Genomic DNA, 19,187 nt, shown 5'->3' on the forward strand with positions numbered 1-19,187 from the left:
GCTATCTTCCTTAAGGCCTGGTAGAGTGCTGCTGTGTGTTTCTCGAAATAATTCTTCAGGTTAGCAATTGCTGTTTTCTGTTGCTCGATGAGGTCTATCAGCCCTCTTCCTCCTTCTTTCTGAGCTATTTTTAAGTCTCTCCACTGCTAACTTCGGGTGGTGTTGGCGGCTCTTGGTCATCATTGTCCTTGTCTTTCGCATGATATCCTCTAGCTCGGTGTTAGTCCAATCTATGACACCGAAGGAGTATGTTAGCACTGGGATTGCATAAATGTTCATGGCTTTAACTGTGTTCCCTCTGTTCAGCTTTGCTTTCAGCAGACTTCTGAATCTCTGATGGTATTTTTCGAACAGGCAGGCCTTAATTTCCATTTGTTGTAACTGCTGAGCCTGCATCATCCCCAAGCATTTGTAGGCCTCTCCCTCTGCCATGGCTTCGATCTCTTTACCAGTCTGCAGCTGGTAGTTTCGGATGACTAATTTTCCCTGGTGCAATCCGTGGATCTTGCATTTGTCTAAACTAAATTCCATCCTGATGTCCTTGCTGAATTCTTCTGTGATCCGGAGTAGTTGCTGGAGATGCTTCTGGGTTGCCGCGTGGAGCTTGATGTCATCCATGTACATCAGGTGTGTGAGGGTGTACAGGTTCTTTCTTTAAGGTTATATCCGTATTTGCTGCTGTTGAGCATGGTGGATAGCGGGCTAAGTGCTAGACAGACCCACAGTAGGTTCAGGGCATCTCCCTGAAAGATTCCTCTCCTGATGAGGATTGGACTGATTGCGATGTTAGAGACCTTAATGGTGGTACTCCATTTGGCCATCGTTTCTCCTAGGAAGTTTGTCACTATCGGATTGACTTTGTAGTTGTTCAGCGTCTCTGTTAGCCAGCTATAAAGTATGGAGTCGAAGGCCTTGCGGTAATCGATGTAGGCGGTGTACAGGTTGTGGCGATTCTTGTAGGCTTGCTCTACAGCCGCCGACAAAAACTGCCGACAAAACTGACAAACAATACCGACAAAACAACGGAAACAAAACGGTACAGATGGACTTTATTCAAAAATGGCAACGTAGCACTGGCTGCCATGATGCAGATGCATCACTGCCAAAGTTGGAACACAGGGAAGAAGTGGTCCTCAGTAGGAGGTATGGCCACCCCTAATGTCGATGCAGGCTTTGCACCGCCTGTCCATACTTAGAAAAATTTTGTTCATAAGTTCTTGCGGTAACATCGTACATTCCTCTGCCAGTGCCATCTTCACCCGATGAACATTTTCTGGTGGGTGTGGACGTGCCGCTAGGCATCTCCCCAGAGCGTACCATATATGTTCGATAGGATTTAGATCGGCGGAAACGGGCAGGCCAATCCATACGAACAATGTTCTCACTTTCCTAAAGCATATCAACAGCTGCATGCGATGGGGTGTGGCGTTATCATCCATAAACACGAACTCGGTGCCAATGGCACCTCGGAACAGATGCACATGGGAAAGGATTACCTCAGTACAGTAGCATGCAACGGTTACAGTACCGCCTTCCAGTATCTGGAGTTGTGTACGTCCATCCAAGATAACGCCTCCCCAGACGAGAACACCTCAACCACCATATCGATCCCTTTCAGTGATGTTTGTGAGGTGATACCGTGTGCCAACTTCTCGCCAGATTAGCTGACGTCCAGAATCGCTGCTGAGACTGAATCTACTCTCATCAGTAAAGAGTACCTTAAGTAAAGATTTTGTGGTTGTAACCTTTAGAAATAGTATTGATCCTTAAGTTTTGCACATCAGTTATCACTATATGCGTATTTCTGGTTGCTAAAAATAATAGCCAAAACGTTACGAGGCTTATTTCAGTCTTCATTAGAAACATTTGTTATGATTTTTCCTTTTTTTAATTAGGTATATAAAATCTGTGAGTTCGTATTGGGAAAAAAAAAATGTTAATCGGATGATCTCAACTGACCTTGAAATTCACAAGATCTTATTTTGGTGTTCTGGCCTACAGATTCTGAGTAGATAATGAATTGAAACTGAAACAAGGACATATCCCGCCTTCGAATTGTTTTTTGGAGGTAACAATTTTCTTATGCTGTTATCCTTCCCTCTCCATCTGAGAAGCGAAAAGAAAAGGGCCTCAATAAACTTACCTTTTTTTTTTAAATATTAAACTTTTAAAATTATCTTTTATTATGTAAGGCGATATGTAGAAGTGTCAACAAAGGAAGAATGTTTTATAACTGTGTAAAAAGACCTAGTTTGGAGAAAGGAGGTACCTGAGAAGTGCAAGATGGTATTCTATAGAGCTTATTGTGTACCAGGTGGATGAGAATCGTGGGTAATGCGGGAGATGGATATTATCAGAATACAAGCGATGGAAATTAAGTTTTTCAGAGGTGTGTTTGTGGAAAGGCTAGAAGAGAGGTAAAGAAAAAAATACAGCCATTCGGGAGGAAGTGAGAGAAGAACGATATTGAGAGGAACAGACTGAAATGGTTTGATCATATAAAGAGAGAGAGAGTAGAGAAAAGCAGACTGCCAAAGAGGATGTCAGAAATGAAAATGAAGGGGAAGAGACCAAGAGGAAGGCGGAGAAGAGGATGGCAAGAAGAGGAATTAGCTGGGGAGAGAGAGAGAGAGAAATGGTGGGAAGATAGAACTAAATAGAGAAGACTGATTTCCTTATCGATCTGGCAAGAAGCTGGAACAATAGTGGATTAGTATGTATAGGATTGACTTAAAATAAACCTTTTTTTTTTCTAAAAGTACAATGCGATCATTTTAAATGAGAACCCATGTAATATTGACTTAAAGAGTTGTAGAAACTTCAGCTTTACAGGTGGCGTTCTTTATTCCATGCATGGTATCGCCATCTGTGACAATGAATGGGCAAACCTATGAACCCCCATGTGCAATGCAAGCAATAAATGAATATGATATTTAGAATAAACGTGTATTCATGGTGGAACATTACCTCAAAACAGTTGTGTAGAACTTCTCAACGTGATTTTTGTAAGCAGTTTTGATGTCGTAAAGTAACATTAAAATCTGCGATATGGTAGAATTACAACGACTTCCAAACTTGGATGCCATCGTAATTGTCCTGCACATTGCGATACAGTTTCTACGGCGATCTTGTCGAACCTCACGTCTGTCATTAAGGTTCAAGCTGAGCAATATCAATGGTCTATAAAACATGTCTCCTACCATTACTATGAAGTAATTTTGACTCCCTTATGATAGACCCAGAGAAATTCTGTGAAGTAGCAGCACAATATGGATCAAAAATACCTATATATTTGTATAGGAAACCTATATATTTGTTCAATTATCTCTTACCAATTAACGACAACCACTACCTCTAAAGGAAGTAATCGAATTTGTTGATTTCAATGAATTTGCTATAAAGTTGCACTATGTACATCTGATCTGTTTCTGTTATAACGTGCTGTGAATATTATTAGTTGACGTAGTTAAGTCAACATGGGTAGTGGCATGCACTAATAAAAGCAATACATTTCTCCATTGTAGAAGCGCCTTTTATTTGGAATGGTGCACTACCAAGGCAACTCGTGGTAAAGTTTCACAATATGAGGTCGATGTACTAAGTAGCAAACCCAGTTTTACTCATTTATAGCTATGCACAGAAAGAGGCTATGCCTCACATGTACATTAGCCTCCAGTTGTCGATATTGAGTATATTTCACCAACTTTTATTATTTGTTATTGAAAGGAGCTCATTGCATGTAGATTTTTATTCAATTTATTTACAAACTTCATCAATTTGTATTAACTTTCTAATATTTATTCTTCATTTCTTAGATAACTTCATAATCGTGTGCTAATAAGTAAGGCCGCCGTAGCCTAGTGGTCAGGCGCGCGGGTGCATAAGTACACGTGCCTTGAGTGACCGGGGTTCAAGCCCCGTGACTGCTGAATACGGTGCTGTTTCTTGTATTCTGTGTATCTTGTAAACTCCTCTGACCGTTTGGTCGTCCCGGAGTATAAACAGAAAATTTATTTATTTTATTTAAATGAATTGTTTGTTGTAAATATAATGTTCCATTGACAATCCTAGTCACCATTCTGTATCAGAGTAGTACCATATATATGGTAAGAATAAACCGATAGTTCATTCATTCATAGTAGTGGCTACACCACTAAATGTATTTCAGGTTTCTAAAGCATCTCTTCCTTTCTGGATTAATGTATGTTAATTTAGTACAACTGATTTAATGCTAGTGGAGTAAGCATTTTCTCCATAACATCGATTGTTTCCTCTGAGATTGACTGGATTAAACAGAAAGAGTTATTGTGTTGATCGTATATTTATTTAGCATGAAATAAATCAATTCAGGTAGCAGGTACTCGTATTCTCATCGCTAGTAAAAAAAATCAATTTCCCAAATCGCAGCAATAATTCTACAAGAATTAGTACAGCACTAAGCGCAAAACGTTTAAAGCTATTTATTTCGACCTTTGACAAGGTCCAACGTTTCGAAATTCTAAAACATATTCTCTTTATTGATAATATGAAAAGCAAAGTACTGTAGTACCACTACGGGATAAGAATAACCGAAAATATCAACGGGGAAACAATTCTTATTACCACATTGTTTACCTATCAACAGTATGTAACAACTTGCAGGTCATATTCCACTCAACATGGTGACTTATTGAAAGCTGCATATGATACGATATTTCTTCCTCTTTTCAAATCCTAAAGATAATATTCAAGTTAGAGCGGCAGATGAAGAGTAACAAGGTACTCCCCTTTCACGTATTTCTTTCCTTTCCTCGAAATGAGCCAGCCAACTCAAGCCAGACTTGACGTTTCCTACGTTACCCTTCAGCAGTTCCCAACTCTCCAGAAACACACGCTAACACGTCACAGCCGACTTTAGAACAACGACTGTGTTGTCTGTGTTCAAACGGTAAGCACGACGCACGGTTTCGACTTACCAGCTTGCACGGGGTGGGAATTTGTTTACTTAGGTGGGTGATGAAGTGTACGCATGCGTGACTGTTGCCCTTTTTATGCGGTGAAGAAACACTGACAAGATCGGGTAATGCTTCGTTTAGTTTTTCGTTTTAGAGAGAGAGAGCAGAACAAAAAAAAAAGTTCTTTGAACTGCTACTCTTTAATAGTTTACGTTTTAGTCTTGGGATGTCCGACACTCATTTCTCCTAGGGAAATAGGAACTTCTGTAATACTGTAGAGTTACAAGACTGAAAGGAAACGACGGGGTTAGGGAGGCGACTGATCCTTTTTCAGAGGAAACAGCCTTGGAATGGCCAACGTTCATTCCCCAAGAAGGAACAGGAACTTCTGTAGATACGTGCATGTTCGCGTACACACCTACACAGATCGAGAGAGAAGGCGAAATCAAAGCCGTAGGATGGCCCACGTTGAGTTTTCCCGAAGGAACAGGGATTCAGGAAAGCGACGGGCTCACATCTTTCAGAAGTCGGTGCGTGATTTGAGTGACGTTGTTGAATTGCTACCAGACATTTACGAAACGTTTATTTTTTTTAAATTTTTTCAAAGCCCAGTAAGGAATATTGCAAAATTACAATCTGTTTTTTGTAAGAACATTCTAGTAACTTTCGAAATTGTGAAAGTTTTTAGCAGTTTATTTATATTTCTCACCCACATGCTCGCAGTCCTCAAAATCAGGCGAAAAAGTTGAGAAAATGCATTGGAATTTATATGCATATGACAGACTTACTGAAATAGAGTAAAGGTTAATTTCTTATGCATAGAATGGTTTAAGAGTAAAACCAATTTGATGTTTAATTTCCGAAGGAAACGCAGTAGAAATAGGTTTTTTATTGACGAAAATGTACAATGTAATGTTGCAGTGAAAGATATTTGTTGAAGAAGAGATGGAGAATCAGTAATATCGTTATGATATTGTATACAAAACAAAGTTACCTATCGGAGAGAAGATTTTGGAACGGTGGCAAAGTAATTCGTAGTTTCCCCGGAGAAAGGCAAGATGATATTGAAAGTATTAAGACTTTGAATTTGATTTTAATGCACTCTAGTCGTTGAGATAGGTATTCATGTTGGGGGAGGCTGATAATATCAAAGACTGAAGTATACAATAAACTGTTTATGCGCCAGATGTGCTACTTGTCATGAAATATCATGTACAAAATTTACCTAGAAATGTCAACGCGAGAGACATCTCATACAATTTATATGAGTTTCTAATCACGGTTTAACAATTAAACAGTTATCTCATACAAGTTCTGATACACGTATTCACATGTAAATGTACTTTAGTTGAAGATCCGAATTACGGTTCAGGTATTTTGCATTTGACACTACCTCATAGCTTTTGCATTTGACAATACCTCATAAGTTAGTTTGTGGCAGAACGTACGGGTAGTAAAGAATGTAATACAGTACTAATACATGTTTTTTTATTTATTTTTTTTTTTATAATCAATTTGGCGGTATCTGGTAAGTGACGATGTTTTCATTTTGGGAATCTGGTTTGCGGCCATTGATTTGGCGGGTTTAATAAGCCCTCGTTTTTTTAAATGATATTTTTGCGAGTTAAATTACCGTATTATTCAAAAGTAATTATGATTTCAGCTAGAAAAGGTGAGCGTAACATGTTTCAGGATACCATCACTGATGGAGAATTGTCATTGGCGATTCACTTGGAGTCATTGCCTTTTTGCTTGTATTCGCTGCCGCACGTATGCAGAAATTTCTCTAGCTGATGGAGGTTCGGTATACTGCTATGCGAGATTGAGTATCTGAGAAAATGAGTTGGTACCTTAGAGCAAAATCAAACGGGTTATTGGTTGAAAGGGGGGGGGGGCTGACAAAGACTCGTGTGTTTAATTTTTCTCCGGACGACGTCCTCCAAGTCTGGTCCTGGGATTTGATCTTCGGAGAAAAATGCTATAGTTCCGCAGGAGAAAGTCTTACCGTAACCTGATCATAAATTCAAATTATGGGGAAAGAGGTATAGACTGGGCTGTCGGAAGGGTGCTTTTAGCTAGCGAGTTATTAGTTAACTACCATCATGGGTAACTGAGGCTGACAGTTTGGTGAAATTCAAAGGCCATCTGATCGGTACCTACATGAAGAGTGAAACACATTGGTACTCTTTTTTTTTTTTTTTTTTTTTTTTTGGTTGGGCTTGCTCCTTGTACCTTATCGTTAATATTAATAATAATAAGATTCTTTATTAACATAAATTTTATACAATAGTGATTCCTTGCACAGAAAGCCAGAGGAATCTTACAATTCGTTGTTTATACAAGTGCTTTTGTTTCATAAAAAAAAATAAATAAATAAAAATTTAAAAAAAAAAATAAATAATAATAATAACTAAATAATAATTAATAGATCAAAGCATAGATGATAATCAAAATGTAAAAATGAAGTAGTAATTACAGCGAAAAAGGACTACAAGTTGAGCAGAACATGAAATGACATCGGCTAACTAAGATCGGCACTTACATAAATGTCCTTTACAAACAGCAAGATAGGACAAGATGCCATCGCGATATGCCTTGTCTATAGTCCACAGGTCGATGCCGATGTTGAACGAGTTGAGAGTGTCCAGAGTTACATTAGGGAAGTATCTCTTGAAATTCTGTAACCGCTGGAGCCTTGAGCACAAGGATGGGGTACAACGGAGATGTCTGCCTGGCAAACGCCAACCAACCGTGTTCCAGATATTGATGTGATCCTGCTTAGCTGAGCACAGATGAAGGAATGACTTTATTTTTAGCACATGGGCTCTGTGGACTATGGGACTCTGTGGGACTCTGTGGGACTCTGTGGGACTCTATGGGACTCCGTGGACCATGGGCTCTGTGGACTATTGCAGGTTGCAGCAGAGAGTAGATTTAGATGTTGTGTAGATCTGGTGCGACCACAAGTTGGCCCACTTCAGCACCCAGAATTCGAGGCTCCATAGTTTCCTGTGGCTGGTGGGTGGTGCCGCCGACCAAACTTCCACGGCATAGGAGAGTACACTACAGAAGTAAGTTGCCAGGTACTTCTTGATTATTTTCTTATTGTGCGTTTTGCACAGATCAATTTTCATTCCCCAGAATGCTCCCAGGGCTTTGAAGTACTGAGCTCGGATTTGTTTTTTATAGGTGAGGTTGGCATCAAGGATTACTCCTAGGAATTTGACACTGTCTATGGGAGTCAGAACATTTCCTGCCAATTCCGGAAGTAGAGAAGATGCAGTATCAGCAGAAGTCATCCGACTTGGCATAAAGATGAGATAGTTTGACTTCTCTGGATTGACTGACAGGCCAAAAAATTTAGCATACTTACAGAATGTATTTAGGTAGCTGTTTACAGATTCAGAGGCGGTTTGTCTTTCTTGTGAAGGACCAACATGGCGTTTGCATGGCAAGTAAAAAGGCCGCCGTAGCCTCGTGGTCAGGCGCGCGGGTGCATAAGTACACGTGCCTTGATTGACCGGGGTTCAAGTCCGTGACTGCTGAATACGGTGCTGTTTCTTGTTTTCTGTGTATCTTGTAAACTCCTCTGACCGTTTGGTCGTCCCGGAGTATAAACAGAAAATTTATTTATTTTAAGTAGCAAACAATATCATCAGCATACGATAAGAAAGCTGGAATTTGATTCATTAGTGGAACGAATATTGCTGCAAATAACAAGGCTGAGAGAGAACCGCCTTGTGGGATCCCTACTTCGACGCTTTTATTGACTGTAATGCCATCGCCTTTGAAGTGAAGCATTCTTCTAGATAGCAAATTGTTGAAGATCTCGAGCATATTTCCGGATATCCCGTAGAATCTCTCAAGTAAGGCAAGAAGGGGTGTTGTTTGGACTGAGTCGAAAGCAGATTTCATGTCCAGAAAAATGGTGTGAAGATCTTCGTTGTCATTCCAGGCGCGAAGTATTTTCGGTGATAATGACTGTAGGCAGGTTTATTAGGCATGGCATAATGGGTATGTTCTGGCCTATGCGCAAAGATTGCGAGTGCTACATCATTATAGATGCACTTCAGGAAGGGAGAGGCAATTGATATTGGCCTGAAGTCAGCCGGTCTTTTCGCACGAGGCTTTTTCGGAACTGCCACGACTCTGTATGATAACCAGCTTGAAGGCACCTGTGCAAATTTGAGTACTTTGTTGTAGAGTTGAGTGAGCTCTTTGCTGATGAAATAAGAAGCAATTTTTAGACTAAAAAGAGGTATTGCGTCAATTCCTATGGTGGACTTGTCAGGTAGTGAATTTATTATTTTTATTAGTTGTTCTTCGGAAATTTCTGTATTACTAGAAGATGAAGAAACGTTGAACGCTTCGTTCCAAGGATATGCTTCGGACACACGGTTATCTCGCTTAAAACGCAGCACATGCTCACACCATTCCTGGACATCTAAAGATTCAGTTGTATGTTAACTGGGAATATATTCTGTAATAAGGATATATGGAATAGAACTAGGGTATAGCTGCCGGATGCAAAAATTGATGATGTAACAAACCAGCTATCGGTTCTTAAAGTACTAATGGGTGTATGTTGTTTATGCGGGAACTAAGATATAAAGCATAAACTAACTGACGACTTGGTTAAGAAATATACAATGTAATGTTGGAAAAATGTTGTGAGACTGGACAAAATGTTTCTGTCTGCAATTCTGCCTTGACACGATAGGAAGGATTATGTGATGAAAGCCTTGTCGGATAACTCTAAAATTCGGGGACTCTGCATGTGGGGATGAAGTTCTTCTCAGCTTTCCTGCCCTAGGAAGTGGAAGGAAATTGTTTTAGAAAGATGGAATTCATGTGAACAGAGGGAAGTGTAAGGGTATTTGCTAATGTTATCGAGAAGGAATTATTCGAAAGAGATTAGGAGAAGAATGACACAGCTTATGAGCATACGCCAAAATTACACTTGTGCCTTCCTGCAGTGTATTTATGTAGGATATATAATTACCTTATGCACAGAACGAGATTGTAATAGGCCCTCGCACGTACACAGTGGTTACAATCATCGTCCTCCCATCGGGTGAAAAAGGCTTGAGTTGTAATCCTGTCAATGACATGAGGAATTTTTATTGGCTTTTTTCGTGACCTGGTTGAGTTAGCCACTCTCGGGCGGGGATTTTTATCCAGTAAACAGCAAACCGACCAAAGAATACAATTATCGACACAATATACTGACACCTCATAGCCTTAGTTGCTTTGGCGTTCAACACAACGTAACCTAATACAGATTGTAATAGGCACAGCAGCCACCAGAAGCCATAGACTACAGGATAAAACGTGTTTAGGCAGCTAAATAAGGAATGCAGCAGAGTTGGGAAAGAAAATCAATAGAATAAAATTTAATTTATCTATTAATAAACGCCAAGAGTAAATAAAGTAAACGAACTTGAGCTTTTCATTAGGTCAACCAATGCTTATGCAGTAAGGCTAAAGGAGAGATGGTTCCATCCAGAGATTGGGGATGAAGAATTTTATTATAGGTAACGCCGCCCCCAACGGGACCCGACGTTACCATACCTAGCGACGGCGACACTGGCCGGGTGTACCAAGAGACTGATTATACTCTGGCAGGTCCTGCCACTTACTTTTCTGGGATTTCGGTGACTAGGACCTAAAATAAAAGTTGGAGCTATCGCTGTTGATTTAAGTAAAATTGCATTTAGAAAGCGCTGCGTGGGGTTTTACGCTGAAAGAACTATTTCTAGAGAGCCTAAAAGGTCGGGCAAAATTCGATGTGATTTAAATTTGGACATGTGGGGCAGTCGCTGTACAAGAGAAAGTGATGGGAGGGAGGGTGTAGACGGTGGGATGAAATAGGAAGAAGAGGGGTCGGATAGGAAGGTGACCCCCCATTTTCAGCGGGACATGCCCATGCCCCACGACAGTGAAAATATGGGGAGGCGAGGAGAGGGGAAGAGCAAATACCCCTCTCCCCGAAAAAAAAAAAAAAAAAAAAACCGCACAAGGGAATGCAGTTTTGGGTCGACAGTAGGCCATCCAAATCATCCTGAAGTCTTGTCTTTCTGTGGTATGGTGAGGTTTTTTTTTTTTTTTTTCACTTGTTTGTCCTCCTGCATTATTTCTAGTCGGGTTGCCTTTGGTGTATTTCTATCATTGTTTTCCTTCTAGAAAATAGATCCTGGGCATATTGACTGAGTGCCTTGTAGTCCTCTTGAGTGTCTAACAGTCTGGGTTCTTAGTTGTCTGGATATATTGGATTGACGTTATTAGGCGTAGTCGTAGGTTGTCATACAAATTGCACTCAAACATTAAGTGTCTCCAGGACTCCGGATTGCCACAGGGACAGTCCGCGTTATTTGTGATGCCAAGTTGGTGAAGTTTAGCTTTAAACGGGCCGTGTCCTGTAAGGAGAAAGGTGGTATTTCGACGAGGGTGAAACCACGCTGGCTCCTTAGGGTACAGCTTGGTGACAGTGATAGTATATCAAGCTTAATGTCCAACTTTGAAGACGATACCAGGGTTGTTAGGGACATTGGGGGGGGGGGTTCAACCCCTCCTCCTAGAAACAATATACACATATTTTTAAAAAAATTTTATAAAAAAAAATATTCACATACAAAATATAAATTAAATACATATACTTCTTTGAACTAAACTTATAAAATAAAATATCACACTTCTTAAAAACAACAAAAACAAATAGCCTATATTTGTTTTTTGTTTTGTTTTTTCACAGAAAGTTTGAAATTCAGTATACGGTACCCCTCGTGTTACGCTACACAACGAACACAAAGTTGCGTGAAGGACTAGAAGGGAAAAAAAAACAATTATTAGAGGGGTCATGTTTTTAATCGATTTTCATTTTTGTTTAGTGAAAAAAGGTTAGGTTTTTTCAGTGAAATAATAATAATAACAGTACATACTTCTTTTAACAATAAAAACAGGAGAAATTAAATAATATATTTAAATATATTTTTTTTCACTGAGTGAATTTTTTACTGAGTGAATAATTCTTCATTATTTGCTATTTCTTTGTAAAATTTTTCACAAGGATTGTGAAGAATTACGAAGAATTTTAATTTGTGGTATTGCTTTCTATTGCTTTCGGCGTTTCTACGGTCAGTTGTGTTTTTGTTGACGTCCACAGCTTATTTACTACCAAAAAAAACTCTTTCCGTACCATTGGTTCCCGGCAAACATTAAGTATGGAGGCTACATATCCAATCCGGGACAGTGTACAATGCGGGGCAAACGACTGAAATCCGGAACTATTCTGCGTAATCCGGTCATATTCTGCATAAGCCTGGTCACTTTACACATAACCCACTAATTCTTCTCTCACCTCTTGATACTTGTGGCAATTAAACAAGACGTGGCCTAAGTTGCATCCGCCAAAATCAAAAATGCCAAACTAAAATACAAGCCACTGATCTCACTTGAAGATAACAAATAACAGAAAACTAATTTGTAATAAATTACTAACGGATATATTTCGTATACTTTATTTTAAATGATATGATCATTTAAATAACATTTACAGGAATATATGGAATTTTGAATAAATGCGTGGCAAAATTTCTGTTTCTGTTTTTAAACCTCCCCCAGACATGATTTGAATAACAACGCAGTTTCAGTTTTCGCTTGAGACTTATGGTTGTTGGTAGCGCTATGAAGAACGATTGGTTGTATGAGAGAACTATGAGTTCTCTTTGAACTATGAGGAGTGAATTAGAATTATATTGTACGGATTCTATTGCTTCGAGTTAAGCCTCGAACTGCTGCATTCCGGTAATTACCCCTCTATATGCAGCATGTAGCTAACATTCTAACATTCTTCGCACGAATGAGTAACACGATACCAGAGGTAGGATCTTATTGGAGATCAACGCTGTACAATGTACCCCTGCACGAATTCAATTTTACTCCGACGGAATTTAATCCATATCCTAATCGCTCTCTCTGCGTCCTATTAAATTTAGTCATAAACCAAAGTGTTACCTTTATTAATATCTTTTTAGTAACTAACTTCCGTTTCCTGCAGTCGTTAATCACCCTTTTCCCCAATCTTCGGTGTCATCATATTTCCCGCAGCCTGGTGTTCCTCGAGGGCTGATTTAAAACAAACGGTTCGCACACCAGTTCGGTAGGAGGACCAGCTGTTAGATTCAACTGGACATGCGCGAAACATCGTACTCTTTCGACCAGGTGCATCCTCCCTTATTTCGCCCTGTCCTATCTCCAGCTGCTCGCACGTCGAGCACGCGCCTTGAACAAACGAAGGCCACACGTGTCTGACCGGAACTTCTCTTTTGTTTCGAGCGGAGAACCACGTCTGTTAACCGTCTCCGGACATCCTCGTGTGTGCAGGTGGCAGACACGTTGATTCTTTCTGTCTTCTAACCGTACACCGATCACCAGGTGTCACTGTCACTGCTATAAACGTCACTTCAAAGCAATATGAAGGAAGAGCTGGAGGGCTTAACGCTTTATGATGTATCAATAAGGGAAATGTGACGATGAAGCCAGTTGCGGCAAGTATCATGCAGTCCTCACAAAGAGATATACTGTATATTCCAGCGTATAAGTCGACTTACGTTTTTCCCCTTAAAAATTCATGAATAATCATATTAACCGTATTAAGTCCTCTTCCCTATATTTTAAACATTTTTTTTTTTTAACCTAGCGTAATGGTATATTCCAGTAAAGTCTGCATTAAGAACCATTTCAAGTATTTCTTCTCTTTCTTTTAATAGTTTACACTGGAACTGTAAAATAAGCAGTGATCGTATATAGGAAGTCACAAAACTAAAGCTAGGGGCATAGGTGACAGCAGCATTACTCTTATTGATACTTTATGTAACCGAGATATTCTTTGCTGTCTGTTTAGTGGTGTACTGCAAATTAAATTAAATTAAATTAATTTAAATTGGTTTCTCTGTAAACAATGCCTTAATATGGAAGCGAGTTTACAACAATAAACTGACAACTTAGAAAGTTTGCATTTCAAAAAGTAATTCCCGACAAATTTCATGTACTGTTTTCGTCTGGTGAAGAAGGTGATCAGATTCTTGGGTTTTTAAAGAGAGCAACAATGAATGTTGTAAAAATATATGGGGGTGTTTTATAAATTATCTATTTACTTATGAAGGAAATGAGATAGAGGCAAAAATCTTTTTTTATTTTTCTATGTAACTCCCTTGAACTTCAATACACTCGTTCCATTTTGTTAGTAATGAGGAAATACTAGACAAGTAAAATTCTTTGTCGTGTCCATCAAAGAACGCAGAAACAGCAGACTTCAGTTCGTTATCATCTGCAAAGTGACGTCCACGTACTGTTTTCTTGAGGTGTCGAAACAGGAAATAGTCACTGGGGGCCAGACCCGGCCTGTAAGGTGGATGGGTAAGTTCTGTAAAGTCAGTCTCTCAAAGCAGCAGCAGCAACAGCTTGTGATGTGTGCACTGGTGTCTTGTCCTGCAGAAACAGCACACGTCTGGAAAGTTTTCCACGGCTTTTTTCCTTTATTACATTCCTTAGGTTGTACTGTAGGGATGCATAAGATTCTACTGTGATTGTCTGCTTGTGTTCCAAGTAGCGAATGTACAAAATTCCCTCAGCATTCCAAAAAAATGGTGACCATAACATAATCTTGCTACATGAAAGTTGTGTCGGAAATTTTTTGGTGGGGAGAACTCTTGTGCTTTCATTGCATTGATTCTTGCTTGGTCTGGAGATCCCAGTGATGAGCCCATGTTTTCTCCCCATAACAATCCTGGAGAAAAGTTTCAGGATCCCTTCCGTAAAGCTCTAAAATCTCCTCACAACACTGTACTCTGAATTGCTTTTGCACAGGGGTCAGAAATCTGGGGACCTACCTTGCAGTGACCTTAGTCATCTCCAAATGTTCATGGAGGGTGGTTATAACTGTTCCCTCAGATATGTCACATTCCCTAAAGATTTGGGACACCTTTAAACGACTGTCATTCAGCACAAGGGTTTCCACAGCTTGGCACATTTGTGGAGTGGTCGCTTTCACAGGCCTTCCTGGACGTGGATCATCTTCGATGGACTCTTTATCCCACTGGAATTGTTTTGACCAGAATTTCACCTGGTACTCCGAAGGTGCACTGTTGCCATGCACAACCACCATCCTTTCATGAATGGCCTTTGGCCTATTTCCTCCTTCGTTGGTGAGAAACTTGATGACTGAACGATGCTCCAGTTTCAGCAAATCCATAATTTGGTACAGGTGTTTTTCTTCTTTCTGTTACAGCAACATAACCTAAAACATAGTGGGATCAAAATTAGTATGATTAAAGTTGAGATATATAGGAACATAAATCATGAATCATTGAAATATAACTATGGGAATTACCTCAGGTAGCTAATTTATTGAACGGCCCTCGTATATGTAATAAATTATAAGTATATTGGTATTAATTGATATCTTTCTAATGCTGCTGAAAATATTTGATTCAAGTTTAAGATTTTATTCTCAGCGTATAAATCAAACGATTTTTTAGTGCTTCAGATGTCGACTTATACCCGAAATGTACGATATATATGAAAACAGTCAAAACGTTTTGTGAAGAGGGTATTACAGCGCACTTAACGAAATATTATAAACTAGGTCCTTTCATAAACATATACCTGTAAGAAATTTCAATAATTAAGGCGAAAATTTTAAAAACAATCCTGAAAAGATTGACTGGAGTGAATGGCGAAAACTTTTGCTATTAATTAAGATGGCTTGTAGTATTCAAAAGGGAGTCCAGAATTGATAAAATGTTCCAAGGCTGGACAACCATCTAGAGACCATCTCAATTCGAAGACAGTTTTAGTTGAGGCAAAAATATTTAAAAGAGAAGAAAATATTTGTATTTGAAATATGATAATTTTTTTTAAACATCTGCAAAATAATCTGTCATTGATTAAATCTGTTCAAGGGTTGTGTAAGGTGGGTGCTAAGAGCGATTATTTAAGGCGATCAGCAGAGTGGAATTACCATGTAAAATTTTGAACTTTATCAAGGACGAGGTTAGATCAATTCTGATCCTGTTTAGTGACGGGAAAACCTGGTTATGGTTTTATGGAACTGAATTTAAATCACGGTCAATATATCAGAAAGCATATAATTATAGTCCCTCTACTCCTTCCCCATGAAAAGTTCCTATACAAGCACTGATCACTATACGAAAATAAATAGTATACATTTTCAGCATTCCAGGTTTGGGGACTTGAAAAGTGTGCATTACTCGTATATGATTATTACGCTTTAAAGGGCAGTCAAGGCAGCATACGATGTGGAGCTATTATGCTAACATAATAGCAGAATTAAAAACTGATCAGGATGAAAGTGAAAACTGACTCTGGTTTATTGTTTTACTATGGATGTATTGCACAAGTATTAAGTCTATATAGGAGTCAGTATACTGTATTGTGTTTGTAAATTGCGTGTTTCATGGTCAATTTCTCTGTTTGCTGGCCAAAAAATCTGAGTTTCCGGTGGTGGGGGAGAACCATGCCCTATTACATGAGATCGACTAACTTAGCCACGTTGTGAAAAAAAAAAAGCCTCTAATAGTTCGTCGTATCATTGGATGGATTCGAACCCAGACCTATTTTATCTGGTGTGAGGAATATGGTGCTTATATCAACTGTGCTATCGGGAAGGATTGTTATGCCACTGAAATCATTGGGTTCAGAGGCAACAGTTTCTAATGCAAAAATTTACTGTTGTTGATCTGGATAATTAAATTACTCTCTGCCCAGTTCTTTGTTTTGAACCACTTGGTTAAGGTTTTGATTTGGTTCGAAATGAACAGAGGTACATCAATTCCATTACAAGGCCTCTTTTAAATTAGAACATTCCTCTACTTTGAGGAATTCCTGCCTTCTTAAGAGTAAGAGAATTCTGGTTGAATTACTCAAGCAATAATAAAATGAGTTTTGACAAGTTGAAGTAAGTACCAAACATCAAATTCTCTAGAAATTTCGGCTATTTCTGACCAAAATCGAAATGGCCGCAGTACACTCTCTGTTAATAGGCGACACACATGACACGCACATGGAAGCATATCATGTCACGAACAGGACGCGTTCGTGACAAGATGGAACTTCTTAGATATGCTTCTTACTTGGTTTTGGATCTCTCTCTATCTTCCTTCCTATCTCCCATAAGGTCTGTCGTTCAAACTAACATGAGAATGATTATTGTGCAGTTTTCCTTAAACACGTTTAAGGAAAACTGCACAATAATCCTACGTGTTTTCCTTAAACACGTGAACATATGCTGATAATGTTCAGTATCAACTGCCAATGTTTTTCACATTTCTGTGTTTATGCTGTATAGATAAAGTATACGTTTCTATTATTTTTTCCAGTACTTGTATATTTTTCGCATTGCTGATACTCCATATAAGTAATTTCTACATTACAGTTTCTAATTTTTGATTTGATTTCTCACATCTGTGTTTATGTGCATGTTTTAATTCGTTTTTGTCACAGTGAGCAATTATTGCATCTCTTCTCTACATTAATTATTCTGTAATGTAGAAAATGCTTTTCTTGTGTCTTAGGAAAAGTTTACAAATCGAAGGTATCCATATTGTCCCATGATGATGCATAAATAAAACGAAGTAAGAACAAGAGTTCTTGAATGACAAAAGGAATGTAGAAAATCCACCTACCTGTTAGAAGAAAGATATTTGACTCACCCGTCACTGACCTTGAAGAAACAAATAAAAAAAAAAAAAAAATATGATGAACTGTCTCCATGTTGCGAAAAACATTTTTATAGGAATATGGCAAGGGTAACTTAGAAGAATTTACTGTGTGTATTAAATTATCCGGGATGGCGCTGAGACCGCTTCGAATAATAGAAACCCAGCTTTTTCGCCTTTGTTATAGGAGTTTGGTATTCATTTCTTGCTGTGCAACATTTATTACATAGTCGCTGCAATAAAAATATGTATATTGAAAGTTTAGCAAGCTTTTATTAAACAACATACATTTCAGCAGTAGAAATAAAATGGAATTCCATAAAGACAAATACCATTACCTACGGTTCTGTGTAAATTGTTGGTATCTAATAGATTCAAGATTCACCTATTCAGGTTATGCTATTTATTATTATTATTATTATTATTGGTTTTTTTTGCGGATTCTAGGGTTCCCCCCATTTGCCGCTTTGTCATCTTGTGGCGAGGTAAGCGCCATCGCCGGACGTTTGTGTGTAGTTGGAACATGTGAAGGTGCGATTTTTTTTTTGTTGTGTTGAGTGGCCGGCGTCAGGCGATTTAGCAACCAGAGGGCGACAAACACGAGTTTGACTGCCTCCTGTCTCACAGCTCTAGCTGCGCACAGGCAGGCTAGATTCATCTTTTAGCTCCTGCTGGGCGTCTCCAGAACTGATGGTCTGGGGAAGCCATGGAAATATAGGAAAGGAGAGTGGGTGTATAGCAGGGAGAAGATGGGGGAGGAGGGGCTCGGGGGAATATTGTGATAGAAAGATGGAGATGATAGTTAGAGGCATCCCCATAGAAGCAGGAAGGAGGAGTTGTTAGTTAAAGTGATAGAGTAGAGCACTGCATAGTAGGTCCAGGAATCCCACCCTTCAGTAGGAGTCAGCAGCAAAGATCGCACCCTTCAGTGGGGGTTAGCAGGCAGTGAAGATCCCACCCTCAGGTGGGGGTCAGCAGCTAAGATCCCACCCCAGTTGGGGATAAGCAACATAGATCCTGACCCAGGCAGTGGTCAGCACAGAGGATCCCATTCTAAGAAGATCAGGGTCCGCAGTGTTTTCTGCCAAGGTGTAGTTCTGTGGGCCAAGTGAACTGTCCGTCACTGGATATCACTATGAATGAAGTTAGGTAAGTTACAGTCGAAGGACTGGTCCCATTAATGTGTTTGATCAATCTGATCTTGTTAGAGTTTACATGTCAGGATGTCGTTGGCGTTGTTCTTGAGTAATAGTTGTCCTACGCTTGAAGAGAGCATTAGCATACCTACAGAAGGCTGCTTGGTTTTTTTTTTTTTTTTTTTTATGTAAACCCCAAACACGAGAGGTGTTAGAACCTATAGTACTTAGTACCGTGCTTGGGTTGGAGGTTGAGAAGACGAAAGAAGATATTTGTTGACATTGGACTTGAACTTCTGTAGACTGTAATTTTCAGGAAATACGTATGAAGGAAGGTTGTTCCAGAAAACGGCAGTTGAATGAATAAACGAGGGAGATGA

Source organism: Mastigoproctus giganteus, chromosome 3, assembly GCF_048544385.1.
Source record: "Mastigoproctus giganteus isolate SK-2022 chromosome 3, ASM4854438v1, whole genome shotgun sequence".
Taxonomy (NCBI): domain Eukaryota; kingdom Metazoa; phylum Arthropoda; class Arachnida; order Uropygi; family Thelyphonidae; genus Mastigoproctus; species Mastigoproctus giganteus.